The sequence below is a fragment of the Anopheles ziemanni genome, chromosome 2, assembly GCF_943734765.1.
Source record: "Anopheles ziemanni chromosome 2, idAnoZiCoDA_A2_x.2, whole genome shotgun sequence".
Taxonomy (NCBI): Eukaryota; Metazoa; Arthropoda; class Insecta; order Diptera; family Culicidae; genus Anopheles; species Anopheles ziemanni.
Window position 1 is genome coordinate 73,573,904 of NC_080705.1, and position 13,369 is coordinate 73,587,272.

General features: G+C 44.6%; 1 protein-coding gene across 3 annotated transcripts in view; it reads right to left on the reverse strand.

Moving 5' to 3' along the window:
* Window positions 1-13,369, reverse strand: part of LOC131293161 (RNA-binding protein Musashi homolog Rbp6) — a 527,017-nt gene that overhangs the window by 358,893 nt on the left and 154,755 nt on the right. The window lies entirely within an intron of this gene.

A 13,369-nucleotide genomic window follows, 5' to 3' on the forward strand; every position in this document is an offset into this window, starting at 1 on the left:
AACGAACCGAGAAAGTGACGCTTACCAACGCACTATTTTTGTTAGGGGTTGATTGATGTGTTCGGATTGGTAGAGGCAGTTAACTGATCCTCGGCACACAATTTATGCGCAGAACGGGCAAGGGTGCCGCACGCGGTACAGCGGACATGATTTAATTGTAGGTGGTCTCCGCCTCCACCGGAATCTGCTCGGGAACTAAATTTTCCCTTCTCCTCCCTCGCCCTTTGATGGTGACCGCTCGCGCGAAGTTGAAGGGTATATAAACTCCTTCGACGAGGCGACGTCGTACGATGTGACGGCAACACAAGCCCGAGCCTGATGTGGTCGCGATAGTGCATGTCCGTTTGCGCCACCTTTCCCCCCCCCCCCCCCCCCCCGATCCCTCACTCCGCTCGAGGCAGGAAAATGATCGAAATAGTGCCAGAAATGGTTGCACCTTCACTGAGCGGCGCACTGCATTTACTTCATTAGGGAAAACGATTGCGTGCCGCGCGATCGTAGCTCGTGTATTTGTTCTTCCATATTCTTCTTGCGAACACTTTACAGACCCCGCTCCGCCACTTGCCTTTCCTTCGTCCTTTTTTCCTGCGGGTGAACGATGGCTACCTGAAAGGTACCATCCGGTCAGTAGGGGTGTATTTTATTTCCCATTTTTCCATGAATTTTCCTGTACCTATTTTTCCGGTGGGACGGGATCGGAGGCACGAATACAAGGTACGGGATGGTAACTAACACCGATACCCAAGCGCACTCGGACTGGCAGCAATTGAATTTCCTGCCTCACTTCAATTACCACCTGTCCATCCGGTATTTCCAACAGAGGTCAGGGGAGGAAAACAGGAACGCCCGGCTTGCGGTTGCGGTTGGTCGAACCGAAAACGAAAAAAGGGCATAATTGCTAAACAACTTTGCGATCAGCTACTCCAGGTGGAGCTTCGTTTCGAAAAGCACTACATAATAAATTTCTCCATCATCATCGCCATCATCATCAACATCACAGATCGATTTCATGATCGCTGCAGCAGGTCCAATTTTATTAAGTACAATTTACGTTTTCTTTTACTAAAAACGTCGCAAATTTTCTGTCCAAACCTAAACAAAAAATGCGGAAAAATAATCTGTCTAAAACATATTTTGTGCGTTTGGATTTAAAAGTATAATTAACCAGGACTAAAAAGGTGTTCACCCAAGGCAATACCACATGATTTATACCATTGTTGCTAATGTTACAACTTATTCAGCTAATTGGGAACATATTATCTGTGATTTCAATCTGTTGTCTCGCATATATTGTCAGTAATTTTAATCCATCCAAACATCAAACCTGTATTGAGATTTTTATCGTAAACAGCATTAATATCCTCACCATCGCAAAATACATATCAGTGTTAATACGTGATTATTACAGTAATCTGTCAACCATAGACAGGAAGCGTAACGAGCAACCATTCATTTGAGTATGGTTTTAGCGAAACTACATTCAGTAATCAAATGACCATTTCCAAACTAAACCCATTATATTCCTGGGTCAATGTATTAGTTGTTCCTGTTCTGTGCTTTGTATATATAAATTTCAAGAAAAAAAAAACGTATATAAATCTGCTATGATTGGAAAACGTAGCGATTTTATTACTGCACCAGAGGACTGTGGCATGCTTTGGAAAACGTATCGCGTGACACCTCCGGAACACGCCTATCCTGATGGAAATAATTTTCAATTGGCCAGCGTATGGCCAATTGACACGAAAGAGTGACAGTGTTTTTACTTTTTTGTTTCGTTTTTTTCCTTTCCCCAAACAGTGGGATGGTTGGGAAATCGTTATGTTTTTTTGTCTCTATTCCTATGTTCAGCACGCAGGACAGACAGTAAAGTGGTGGACAATTGACTTGACTGTGAGGCCGACGAGTCGAAGCTAGTTAACGGATACGATATGCATCTCAGTGAGGCCACCGGTGAGCAAACGAGCATTCGTGCACTTAACGAACACTTGGCTTATCACCATAATTGCGGAATTTAAACGCGACCCCGGTTCGCCGTCGAGGTGGGCAGAAACGGTTTTGTGTAAACGCATGTTTGCCTAAGCGTTTCGTTAGATGGATATCTTAATGTGGACCGATGTTTTCTGTTAATTAAAATGTATTGCGTGGCAAAATAATCACAGTGGCACATATGAAGAAAAAATACTGTTAATGGTCTACCAAGGCAGCCAGTTGTTCAACCCCGTGCTCACTCTCTACGATAAGTTTGTTTTCTACAGTTTTCTTGCTCCTTGTTTCTCTGCTTTCCAATTTCCCACTCCCGATTGGTAGTAAAATTATTAATAATCTTTACCCAAACTCCCCGAGTGAGGATTTTATTCATTTGTGGACTAATAAGAAACCTTCCATGAGCGCTACACTATAGTTTCCTCCTTGATCAAAACCATTTTACGACCCACCCACGAATCTGTGAGTTAAATTTCGCCTCATTAGACTTCCGGCTACGGCTCCGGAATGGCGCCATCCGAGGGAAAGCCAAATTGCAGTTTCCTATTTATTTGGTCCGCAGGCAAATGGCTTGTTTTTCACCATCCGAAAGCGAGTGCGGTCGGAACCGTTCCTCCCTTCCCCCACGCCGTTAGAACGTTTGATAAACCCGCCCCGGGGGAGGTGGTTTTTGACTAAAGAGGATAATAAAAATCACTTTCACCGGGCGGGGTGCGGAGTTCGGGGTGCGGGGCGAATTAATTTTGATTTATTGACGACTGCCGGAAAGAAACTGGAACCTACCGGGTAACACCCCCAGCACTCCCTTCCTCATTGGACACCCACGACATGGGCCAGCTGCCGGTTTGGAATTGATGGGACATAATTTAGATAATTTGAGCCACTGATTTGTTGTTGCCACTTTCGCCCCGGGAACCGGCCGGCTTTAACTGCCGTAATTGGGTGCAGCATCTGAGCGGCGCACCTGGACCACCGCCCAGGGGTGTTCAGGAATCAATCGCCCGCGCCAAAACAGTGGCCAACTATAAATAGAACCATTTTCGGGGAAAATGCCACGGGTTGGTGCTGGTCGTAAAATAGCGCACGGCCGAAACTGCTTCTGCACATAACGATCGGGGAATGGGGATTTTCATCAGCATCTTGGCAAAAGGTACTCCGGAAAATGGTGGATATTGATAGTAGGCAAGAAGAAAACACACAAAAATCCTACTGTAGTAAAGCGCGCGGTGATCTGTTGGAAAGAGCGTTTTCCGATTTCACGCAAAAGGCAAAGTAAAGTTTTCGCAACAACGTGAAACTTAAAAGATGAGACATTGGAGGAGACGGACGCCAAAATTTTGGCAGCAAGCCTGCTCGTGAGGATGGCCTCCCGGCAGGATAACGAGCATCTCAATTTCAAAGTGGAATTGAAATCGAAGCGATAAAATTTTTATACCGACATAATGTTTATGATTGCTACGCCGATGCGGTTTGCTCGTGTTGTAGCACTTGAGCCCGTACGACACGTGTTTCCTCCACCACCAACGGTGGAAACTCTTCCCAAAAGGGACCTTACCCGTTCGTGACGGCGGACTTGCGTTTTGCTTTATTTTTAGTTGCATGCTCGAGCTGAAGCGCCTCATCGACAGGTTGTGGAAAGAAAAAACCAAACGATGAAAACAATCAACCCATAGGGATTTTCCCGGAATGCATCGTGAAACCCTGCCACGGTGGGAAACTAGCAAAGAAAATCTTTCCCTTATCCAGTCCCGACCGGTACGTCAGCTAAATACAACACACAACGCGCAACCCTCAAAGAACCCACTACAATCGGGCATGGACGGGAACTATCCCTTGTCGTTGTTCCTTGTTTCAAACCCTTCCCCCACGTGGGCAAAGTATGTGTGGCACGTTAAGTGAAAATTGATTTTCTATTTTCACCTGTTTCCCATCGTTCGTTTTATTATCGTTCCCTGTTTTAGAGCTGCGCTTTTGCGGCTTTCTTTCTGATAGTATTTTTTTTTTCTTCTGTTATCCTGGAAGAGACATGCACGGAAAGATGATGTATATCCGATGGTTTATGTCCACGCCAGGCGCTAAAGGTATGGGGAAAGTGCTGCATGTTACTTCTGGTTGTTTTTGCCCATTCTCTCGCCTTTACATTTCCCACTATTTTCTTTGCAAATTCTTTCGATTATTTTTCAACAAGCAAATAAACGGTTACGTGCCTTAGTTCATGTTGCATGGCGCAGATCCTCGAACTTCGTGGTGGCCTGCAATGCTTCTCCGGTTTGTAAAACATCATACTAGCTGATCAAAGCATGATTCTCTTCTAAAAAACATTTTCAAGATACGGACACGTCAAGAAAAAAGTGTACGCCTTGTCAGTTTCAGCCCGAAACGTGGTATAAGGAATGTGTAAAGCGAAAATATTCAATCGTAAATTTTACTTGTTTACCACCCGCACACATTTCACCATCACAGACACATAGTTTCACGGCCAAAGCCTTCGAGGTAAACAACTATTTTGTGGCCACAAGGAAATCAAACTTTCGTGCTTAAACTCACTTCACCGGCTTTCTACCGAGAGTTGGCATGTAATTTAATTAGCAAACCGAACCGGTGGACATTCTCTTTATCCTTTTATCGTTTGTGGCACAAGAGGAGGACACTCCTTTTGAACTGATCCGAAGTTTTACCTGGTTTGGAAGCGTTCCAAACTGTGTCAAAATAATCGCTATCTAATTCATAGTTCTAATTCCTTCCCAAGTGATGTTTTTTCTTTGACAAAAGTGTTTTTAAAAGCAATCTTTCCTTTTTAGGAAGTTGTGTTTGTTTTATTTAAATTTGGAGTTTGGCCAAGAATTTTCATTCATTTCATTTTAACTATTTTTTTTCAATCAAACGGCCTTCGCCAACTTTTACTATCCAAGCCCTTTGATACACAAGTTTTACCTAATGTTAAACATTTGTAACCAACGTATTCAGTAGAATCTCGCATAAAACGCGTCCTTGGAACGAATATCAAAGTATCGCATACCCTCTTCAGACCTAGCGTGGAACAAAAAACATCTAAATTGTAAAACGCAATCCAAACTCGTTAAATCCAATCCGACCGGAAATCCGGGCAATACTAACCGCCTCCCGCCCTCAGCCACATTAACCCATAACTGCCACGGTTGTGAAATACAGCCGAACCGGAAGGGAGCACTTTAATTTCCCACCAAAACTCAAACTCGTTCGATGTTTCCTCGCTTTAGGTGCGATTTTTTTGTTCCAAAGGCCAAAGATACAACCGTTATCATCCCTCATCATGAGCGAGCGATCGATTCGTTGATGGTGCTAACAATGGATAGCGTTGGGAGGGCTTTTAAAACACCAAACATCAGACGCCGAAAATCGGCCACGCTTGGTCTACTGGGTTTTATTTTTTTCATCCTGTTGGAAAATAATCGAAGGGCGGAACGGGTTACCTCGGTGGGTCAGTGGCATGGGGGGAAGGAAGCAACAAACGCAAACAAAAACACAGTCGCAAACTTTTGATTGCGTGGATTTGAAAGTTTGATTGATCTTTCGCTTCCGATTAAGCCGGCCCTGACTGAGTCAAGCCGAAAGCGTAGCCAGATCCGGGTCCCGCACGTCGATCGTCCACCCCCGGGTCGGATAGAGGGAAGCGGAAATTGCACAGGAACTCATGAGAAACCCGTAAGTATTTGGCAAGGGGGGAGGGGGGTGCTAGAATTGGGTATTAAGGTTAAAGTACAACAGCGGTCGTTTTGCGAGGGATTCCTCTCTAATGCACGTTGGGTATCGATTCGGACGGAAATGTGTTTGACAGACGTCGCCTCGTGTGTGACATTGTCCTACGGTGAGTTTCGGGCTGGGCAGGTGTGCGTATTTGGACTATATTTAAGGGTCTAGACGTAAACGTACATTCATTGCGGTGGTGATATTTTTATAAAACTTTCCGAAAGAGAAAATGACACAAACAATGACAAGTGGACAACATCCCACAAGTTAATTGTCAGTAATTAAAGCTAAAAATTGTTGCTGTAAAGACTAGTTTTAATGAGTTAACATTAATTTTGGTTCAAAGAACTTGTTTTCAACTATATCATCATGAAACCACATCGTCTTGGGTCTTAACGCTTACAAATTAAAACAAATACTTCATTGATTCAACGTTTCATTTTCATTTTCAAAACCATCAGCCAAGGTTGCTGTAGCAAGCTACACTGTGACTGAGGTTTAGACTGATTGCATTGAAAACACGGTTGCTAGTGCAGAGATAAACGACAAAAACCAAGGTATATATAGCTAAATAAGTGTTTCTCTAATAATCCAACACGTGGCGCTAGCTCACTGTATGACGCCCTCTAGCGGATATTACTTGCTTCACTTTTCAAATAAAACCGTTGCGATTTGTTGTTTGATTTCAATAACATGTGATTGCGTGCGTTTTGTTGACGGCTTTAGTTGTTTTAGGGCACTTTCCAATAAAATATTGCTATATTTACCGTGTTACTAACCCAAGTAACATTTTAAGTTTTATCATGGTTCTAACGATGTTGTTCATTCTCATCATTGAGTCTCATCTTAAGAGTAAAATATCTTAAAGGCTGTGATAAAACCTTCATAAACCCGTTTTAAGTGTAAGAGGGCCCACTCTACAGAACGTTGTCAAAACCATCCCTTAAAACCTTTTCTAGACTAAAAATCACGGATTGGGTTTAAGAGAAGGTTTTAAGAAGGACTTAACAGCGTATTTACAGACTCTTCAAGTCTACTAAGATTTTAGACTTAATGAGCGGTTTTATAGCTATCCTCAAAAGGTTTTAAGGATGTCAAAATTATTAAAACTATTGTGCCTGCTGAGAAACCTCTATAAAACCAATTGGACTTGGTACACCCATGTTAAAACATTGATAAAACTTGTTAAAGTTTAATAGGTCTTGGAAATGTTACTTGGGTAACATAAAGAAAGTTACACAACGAAAAACAGAATCATGCCAGGGCCAGTGCTCCAGTTTGACCGCTCGACAATTATTCTAGCGACCGCTTTACACACTGCACATTTTGAGCACAGGTTTACAAATTGCGTACGTAAATCGAAAACATATGCACTAGCATATAACGATCATCGTCTTACGGGCTATAAGCGTTAATTATCACCGGAATAAAATCGTTTTATAAAAATCGGCGAAGTGACGTCAGACGTTGACAAAATATCCCTGTCGATCGACTCGTTCGCTTTCAGCAACATTCCAAAGAACAAAATTTGTTTCATAACGTACGGAATAAGTTCTTTAATACTTTTGTCATTTGATAAAATCAGATACTTTTTAACTCAGAGGATCTCGATCTCGTGTACATAAAGAGTATTGGCTATTATTTAGTATCATGCTGTGACATAACAAATATGAGCCTCAGTAGTCTGTCCGCCTCAGAGTCATACTCCTTTCTTACTTCTCATTTTCACTTATCATTTTCAACATAGCACGTTTGAAATCCAGACGAACATGCTTCATCCAATCGTCCAACACATTGTACAATGGTAAATAACTCGAGAAAAACTTAGGTTAAGTGCCTTAACGTCATAACATGCAATGGTATAAACTAACGTTTTCTCGTTAACTGCACCTCGCTATCAACATCCTCTGAGGCTAAACAAGAAACCTGTAAACCAGGTTGAATGTTCCGATCCGAAGAAGCACCAGGATCCGCAAGGATGCACGCACGTTAAACCGTGTACATCGAGGGTTCGAGAGTACTCTAATTTACAGTCGATAAAGTTCGAACGGCTCAATATCGGAGGACAAGGCGTGTGATGCCCGTTGCCCGAGCGGTGCTGCATTTAATAGCCAGCCACTTGTTTTGTGCCATTCCCGCCTGGCACAGTCGTGTCCCTTTTCCTCCCTTCGGCCGAGTTTTGAACCGATGAAGACTTTGCTAGCCAAAGAAACTCCTTGCGTTTGTCGGGTTGATTTCTTAACCGGTCTTATCTTCCTACCGTTCGAACCGGTGCACTCATTAGACGCTACGCCCCACATGACGCTGGTTGGCACCGGTTTTCCCGCACATTTTCCCTTCACGGCAGCGGTTGCCCTTTTCCGGCTGGGTGGTTCGAGACGGCGGTAGGCGTACGGGAGACGCCAGACAAATGTCGGCAGTTCGAGAGTGCACAAGACAGGTGGCGTAATTCAAGCTGTCAAATTTATATCCAGCTCCAACATTCTCGAACCACGCGGCGGGAAACGCCTCCCGGTGATGTTGGAGGTTTTCAGTTTCCTGGCCTTTTCCCGCCTTTCCCCCGGACACTTTCGAGGGCGGCATGTGTGCTGGACGGTCGGGAAGGCTTGGAAACGTGAAAGTGCATGTAGCTAGTAAATCACTAATTCAATTACAACCCACTTCATTTATATCGTTTCCAGCTAGTTTCGTCGATAATTTCAATTAATTTATAATTTTCATGAGTTAGGCACTACAACCAGTTCAGGTGAGGCTCTATATTTTGGGCTTTCCACTCTTTCCGAGCATGACGGTTCACCAAAGTAGGGCCCGTTTCGGGGATTTCTGTTGAATAACGTATGTCCAGCTTACCTGAAAATCAATTTTATAGTAAAACATAATGCGTGGTTGGTAAAAATAGCAATAATATATTATTTAAAAAATATTGCAATAGGTATCCAAAGTGTATCTCTCTTGTAGTGTCAAAAAATATTATAAGAAACACATAAAAAACAAAATAAACATTGTCAATTTGAAAGATATATAAACATGGCGAACAAACTAAAACTTAAACTCAATTCAAAAGAAAATGAAATGCTTTTTATGTCTAAAATAAAAAAAAACTCGTAGGATTCCCTAAGGAAATGTTTTACCAGTTTCTCTGAACTAAAGCTAGGCTTTTAAATATGTGGATTTTCTTAAATTCAAATGTAGGAGTATTTTTCATGGTTCTAGCAGTTGAAGTAGCATAAAACTATATCATTAGATAGAAAACTACATAATTAGCGTTGCGTTGAAAACAAAAGTAAATCCAGCCAGGTAAAATGTGACTTAAAAACATAAAATTGGAGAGAGCTTCGTTAAAACCCTTCAATGAAGTTTCCAACGATCCATTGTGAAACATAACACTCTCAGCTGGAATCACAAGCAGTCAATCAACCGAGACGAATTGTGTTTTTCGGTAGCCACACGCCGACAAAACCATAAACAATCACCAAATGTTTACCGATCCCCCCATTGCCCTCCTTACCCAAGCCCCTTCCCCCCTGCGTCTTCTTCTTCCAAGGGCGGCCGCCTTCATAATTGATTGCAAATTGGCCTCCGAAACCGCAAACGTAATTTACTCCCAGTGCTACCCTTCGCGCGCGATCCCTAGCGATGAGCTTGCGGCCAGAGAATTGGTGATGCCTTGGGTCGACAAAGCGTGGAGAGTCGGGGTGAAAAATTGTAAAATAAATAATTAAAAAGTAAATAGATAGAGAAAATTAAATTCAAACCACCGCCAGTGGCAGCCCGATCGATTTGTGGGCGCTGGTAGATAATCAATTTATTACAAACATAATACTTTTTTTCGTAAACCTTACTCCATCGTTTGCACTTTTCCGATGAAACTATTTTGTCGGTGCCGGGTTTGACTTTGCCGCAGCAAATGCGAGCTGGAACAGGGCCTATCAATTTGACGTCTATTATGTGGGGTCGGGGGAAAACCCGCGTAGGAAAGATGCGTAATGTGATCAATTGATTAAAGTGTGAAAAAATAACGATAAACGCCATTCGCCGGAGCGGATTAATCAAATTTCCCGCCCCGACGAAACTAACACTATTATCACACTTTCCGGTTGGTCCTGTCGGTGGGGCGTGTGTGTGTGTGCGTGAGTGTTGTTTATTGATGCGAACCACGTTTGATAATGGGGTCCGGTATCCTGATCGGTAGAGGAATGCACAGGATTGTACGCTTAATTGACAAATTTATCGATGCTAATGCATTAATTCATCCATATCTCGCTTCCCTGTCCGCCAGCCATATCGCATCGTCACCTGTCCAAGGGGGGAAAACGCACGGCGTACGTCAAACGTCCTGATTTTCATACCATGAAAATGGCCTGGCCATCCCATTTTCACCTTTAAACTTCACCTCTTTCCTCGTGCGGCGGGTTAGAGTTAAAGCGGCAGGAAACGAACAGGAAATTATGGTAATGTAATTTTCAACGTCGATGTCATTAACTGACAATGTGGACCTAGAGGGCGGGCGAGGGCAGTGTGGGTGGGTGGCGCGGCCGGATTCATCAAAATCCGGCCAACCGGCGTTAGTTGCGACGCATAGTTTGAGCGAAACATCGTAAAATATATGCCGTGAGGGGGGACAAGCAATGACGCGGGGTGGCTTTATATTTGTGTGCGAGGAGTTCCGGAACCGAACTATCATCAACCACCCTACCGTCCATGGCGCTCGTAGATGATGTTTACAAGTCGCTTATCAATATTGACTCAACCAAATGGCACACCATCGGAAGCGAGTGCTGGCTTGTCTTACGTGAGAGGCCAGATTGACTCGGCGTGACTTGACCCGCCGAACTTCCAGAATCTGCCCGGCGATGTGTGCAGGCGAAAATACGACAATGATAACAACAATGACTAAGCGGCCCACGGGATTGGGGAAGTCCCACGAATGGCTGGCATATTGAGATTGAGGGAGTGTTTTGGGCGCTTCCCTAATGTCCATCCCTCTTCCATGAGCGCTTGACCCACAAAAACCCTCCGCCCGGAGGTCGAAGCGAGCACGCAACAAATGCAAATCAGTATGTAAATTTGCGTTCGTCCTGCGTTCCGAGCCGGGATGTACGTGATGTCCGCATTCTACGGTTTAACGCCTTCGGCGGAGGAGTTTTCCCGGTTCCCAAAGTGTGCACCGTCAACCGTTCGATCGGGTTAAAATTTAAAGAAGAAGCCTTCTGATGCTGCTACACTTAATTAACAGATTAAACCCTTCTTGACTCTACGAACAACTGACTGACGATTTACATGCCGGAGTAATGGGTCGTCTTCAGCAATCACGCCGGCGTGTACTGATGACTGTTTTAACGATAATCACAAACCCCCAACGTCAAATTGGATCTGTCTTTACGCTAATGGTGCTGCCACGATGGATCAAGTGCATCGATTCACCGAAGCAAACGCAAAAGGACAGGCGTTCCTGCCGTTTTGTTCACGGTATAGTAAGCTGCCGCTTCCCGGCTGGCGATAACAGAACGAAACGATGGCACGCCGGCTTTTCTGCATTTATTTCACACAAAACTCGCAAGACGCTCGTACAGCGTTTCATCCCGCATCGATCCGAACGAAAGTGCACTCCGGGTGGCTTTAGTTTCTTTCCAAAAACCATCCTCCGCTTCCGACGAGGCATTTGTTCCATTGAATTATTGCACCCGGAAGTTTGCCGAACATGCACCGGGCCATTTGACAGCTTGTCGAATGTCGTCGCCCATTTTCCAACCCAACCCCCAGTGGAAAGCCTGCATCTTTGACTTCCAAGAAGGTCGATCCCGTGGCTAGAGACGTTCGATGTTGTAAGGAAATTTACACACCAGGCCACAACCCAGTGTCGGTGGAAAGCCTCGAAACCGTCGGTACGTCTTACAACGACGAAATAATTTACTGCCATCGAGCGCGGGGCGTAACCCAATCGAAATACCGACGGCAACCGGATGGTCGGGAATTGCTAATCGTTCGATCGTTTCCGATTTGATAGGGAAAATTGTGTTGCCCTGCAAAAGTGCCCCCACCCTCACCCTCGGTAAACCCCGGCTCGTTAGGAGCAATGCATGACAGAATGATTTATCGAATGTGTCACTACACTACACAACGCCAGAGCGAGGACAGGGCTTGGCGTAACCGAAATCTTCTTGCAACCCAACGCGTTGGAAAGCAGCTTAGCCCAAAATTTGCCAATCCCAGGCAACTCCAACTCCGTGCGCCTCCGCCCGGAAGCAGGGAAATCACTTTCTGGCCCTCGTGCGAAATCGCAATTGGCAAATCGACAGGAAATTAAAGTTCAAAATTAAATGTTTGCAAGCCAATGTTTGGGAGGGGGGCAGGTAGGTGGATAGGGCGCGAAAATAGGCGGGTTCGAGGGCTTTTCTGGAGGGTGCTTTTCGGTTACACGAAATTAGACGCGATTGTGGGGTGGGGATTGTGGGCTGCTGTGGACGGGTCGGGATTGAAATGTGAAGTGACTTCATTGAATCAAATGGAAAATGCATTAGCTTCCTAACGCAAACCACTCGAAGGGAAAGGCATTTATGAACGAGTCAACCCAAAAGCTTCGATGCTGGTGGGGTGAATTTGTTTAACATGTAGGAGGTAAAAATAACGGTTGGAAAAAAAATAAAACTAGTTAATTTTTCAAGACATTATTCATGAAAAAAGTGAAAACAAAGTTCCTGACGTAGCAAACGACCCATGTTAAAATTTATTGAAATAAAGTGAAGAGGAAGTTTTAGTTTCGTGTTATTTACATTTACATTTACATTTACATTTATTTACAATAATTGTTTGCCTCCGGGGCTATACAATATACAACTTAAATATAGGTTAACTGGGATAAGGGTTCTGGGAGAGGCTGCGGGAACGGAATTGGGAGATGGAAATGTTAAAATCGAATAGGTCACTTACGGCATTGAAGGCCGACAGCGAGCGAAGCAGCGGATCGTTCTGGCCATATGTAGTCCGACGAGTGGGAAGTAGGAAAGGAGGTCTATCGCGAAGGTGACGTGAAGGGATGTAGAATGGTAAGGAAGATAGAAGGAGAGGGGCATCAATGTTATGGAGGAGGAGGTTCGCGATAAACAAGGATTGGGAGGTCACGTGTCGTTGCTGAATGGTTTGAAGCCCAAGCAGATGACAACGCGAGGGGTAGGGGGGAATAGGAGCTGTGGAATCATTTAGGAAACGTCTCACAGCAAGGCGAGTAAACTTACGCTGCACGCCTTCCAGCCTGTTCATTGCTGTAACCCCAGCCGGGGACCACACAACACAGGAGTATTCCAGTATTGGGCGGACCCAACAGCAGTACAGCGCCCTCAGACAGAGCGGGTCCCGTATTTCCGCTGACATGCGCGAAATTAAGCCAAGTGCTCTGCTCGCTCTGTCCACAACTGAATTAATGTGGTCAGAGAAGGTGAGTCGGTCGTCCAGCAACACACCAAGATCCTTCACCACAGACACTCTCGTAAGTGAGGTGCCACAGAGAGAGTAGTCGAAACGGATGGGATCACGCGTGCGGCCGAACGACACAACATAGCACTTAGGCGGACAGAGCACAAGACCATTCATGGTACACCGAGCTGAAAAATCATCCAGGGATCTTTGGAGGGAGTGGCAGTCAAGGAGGGAGGAG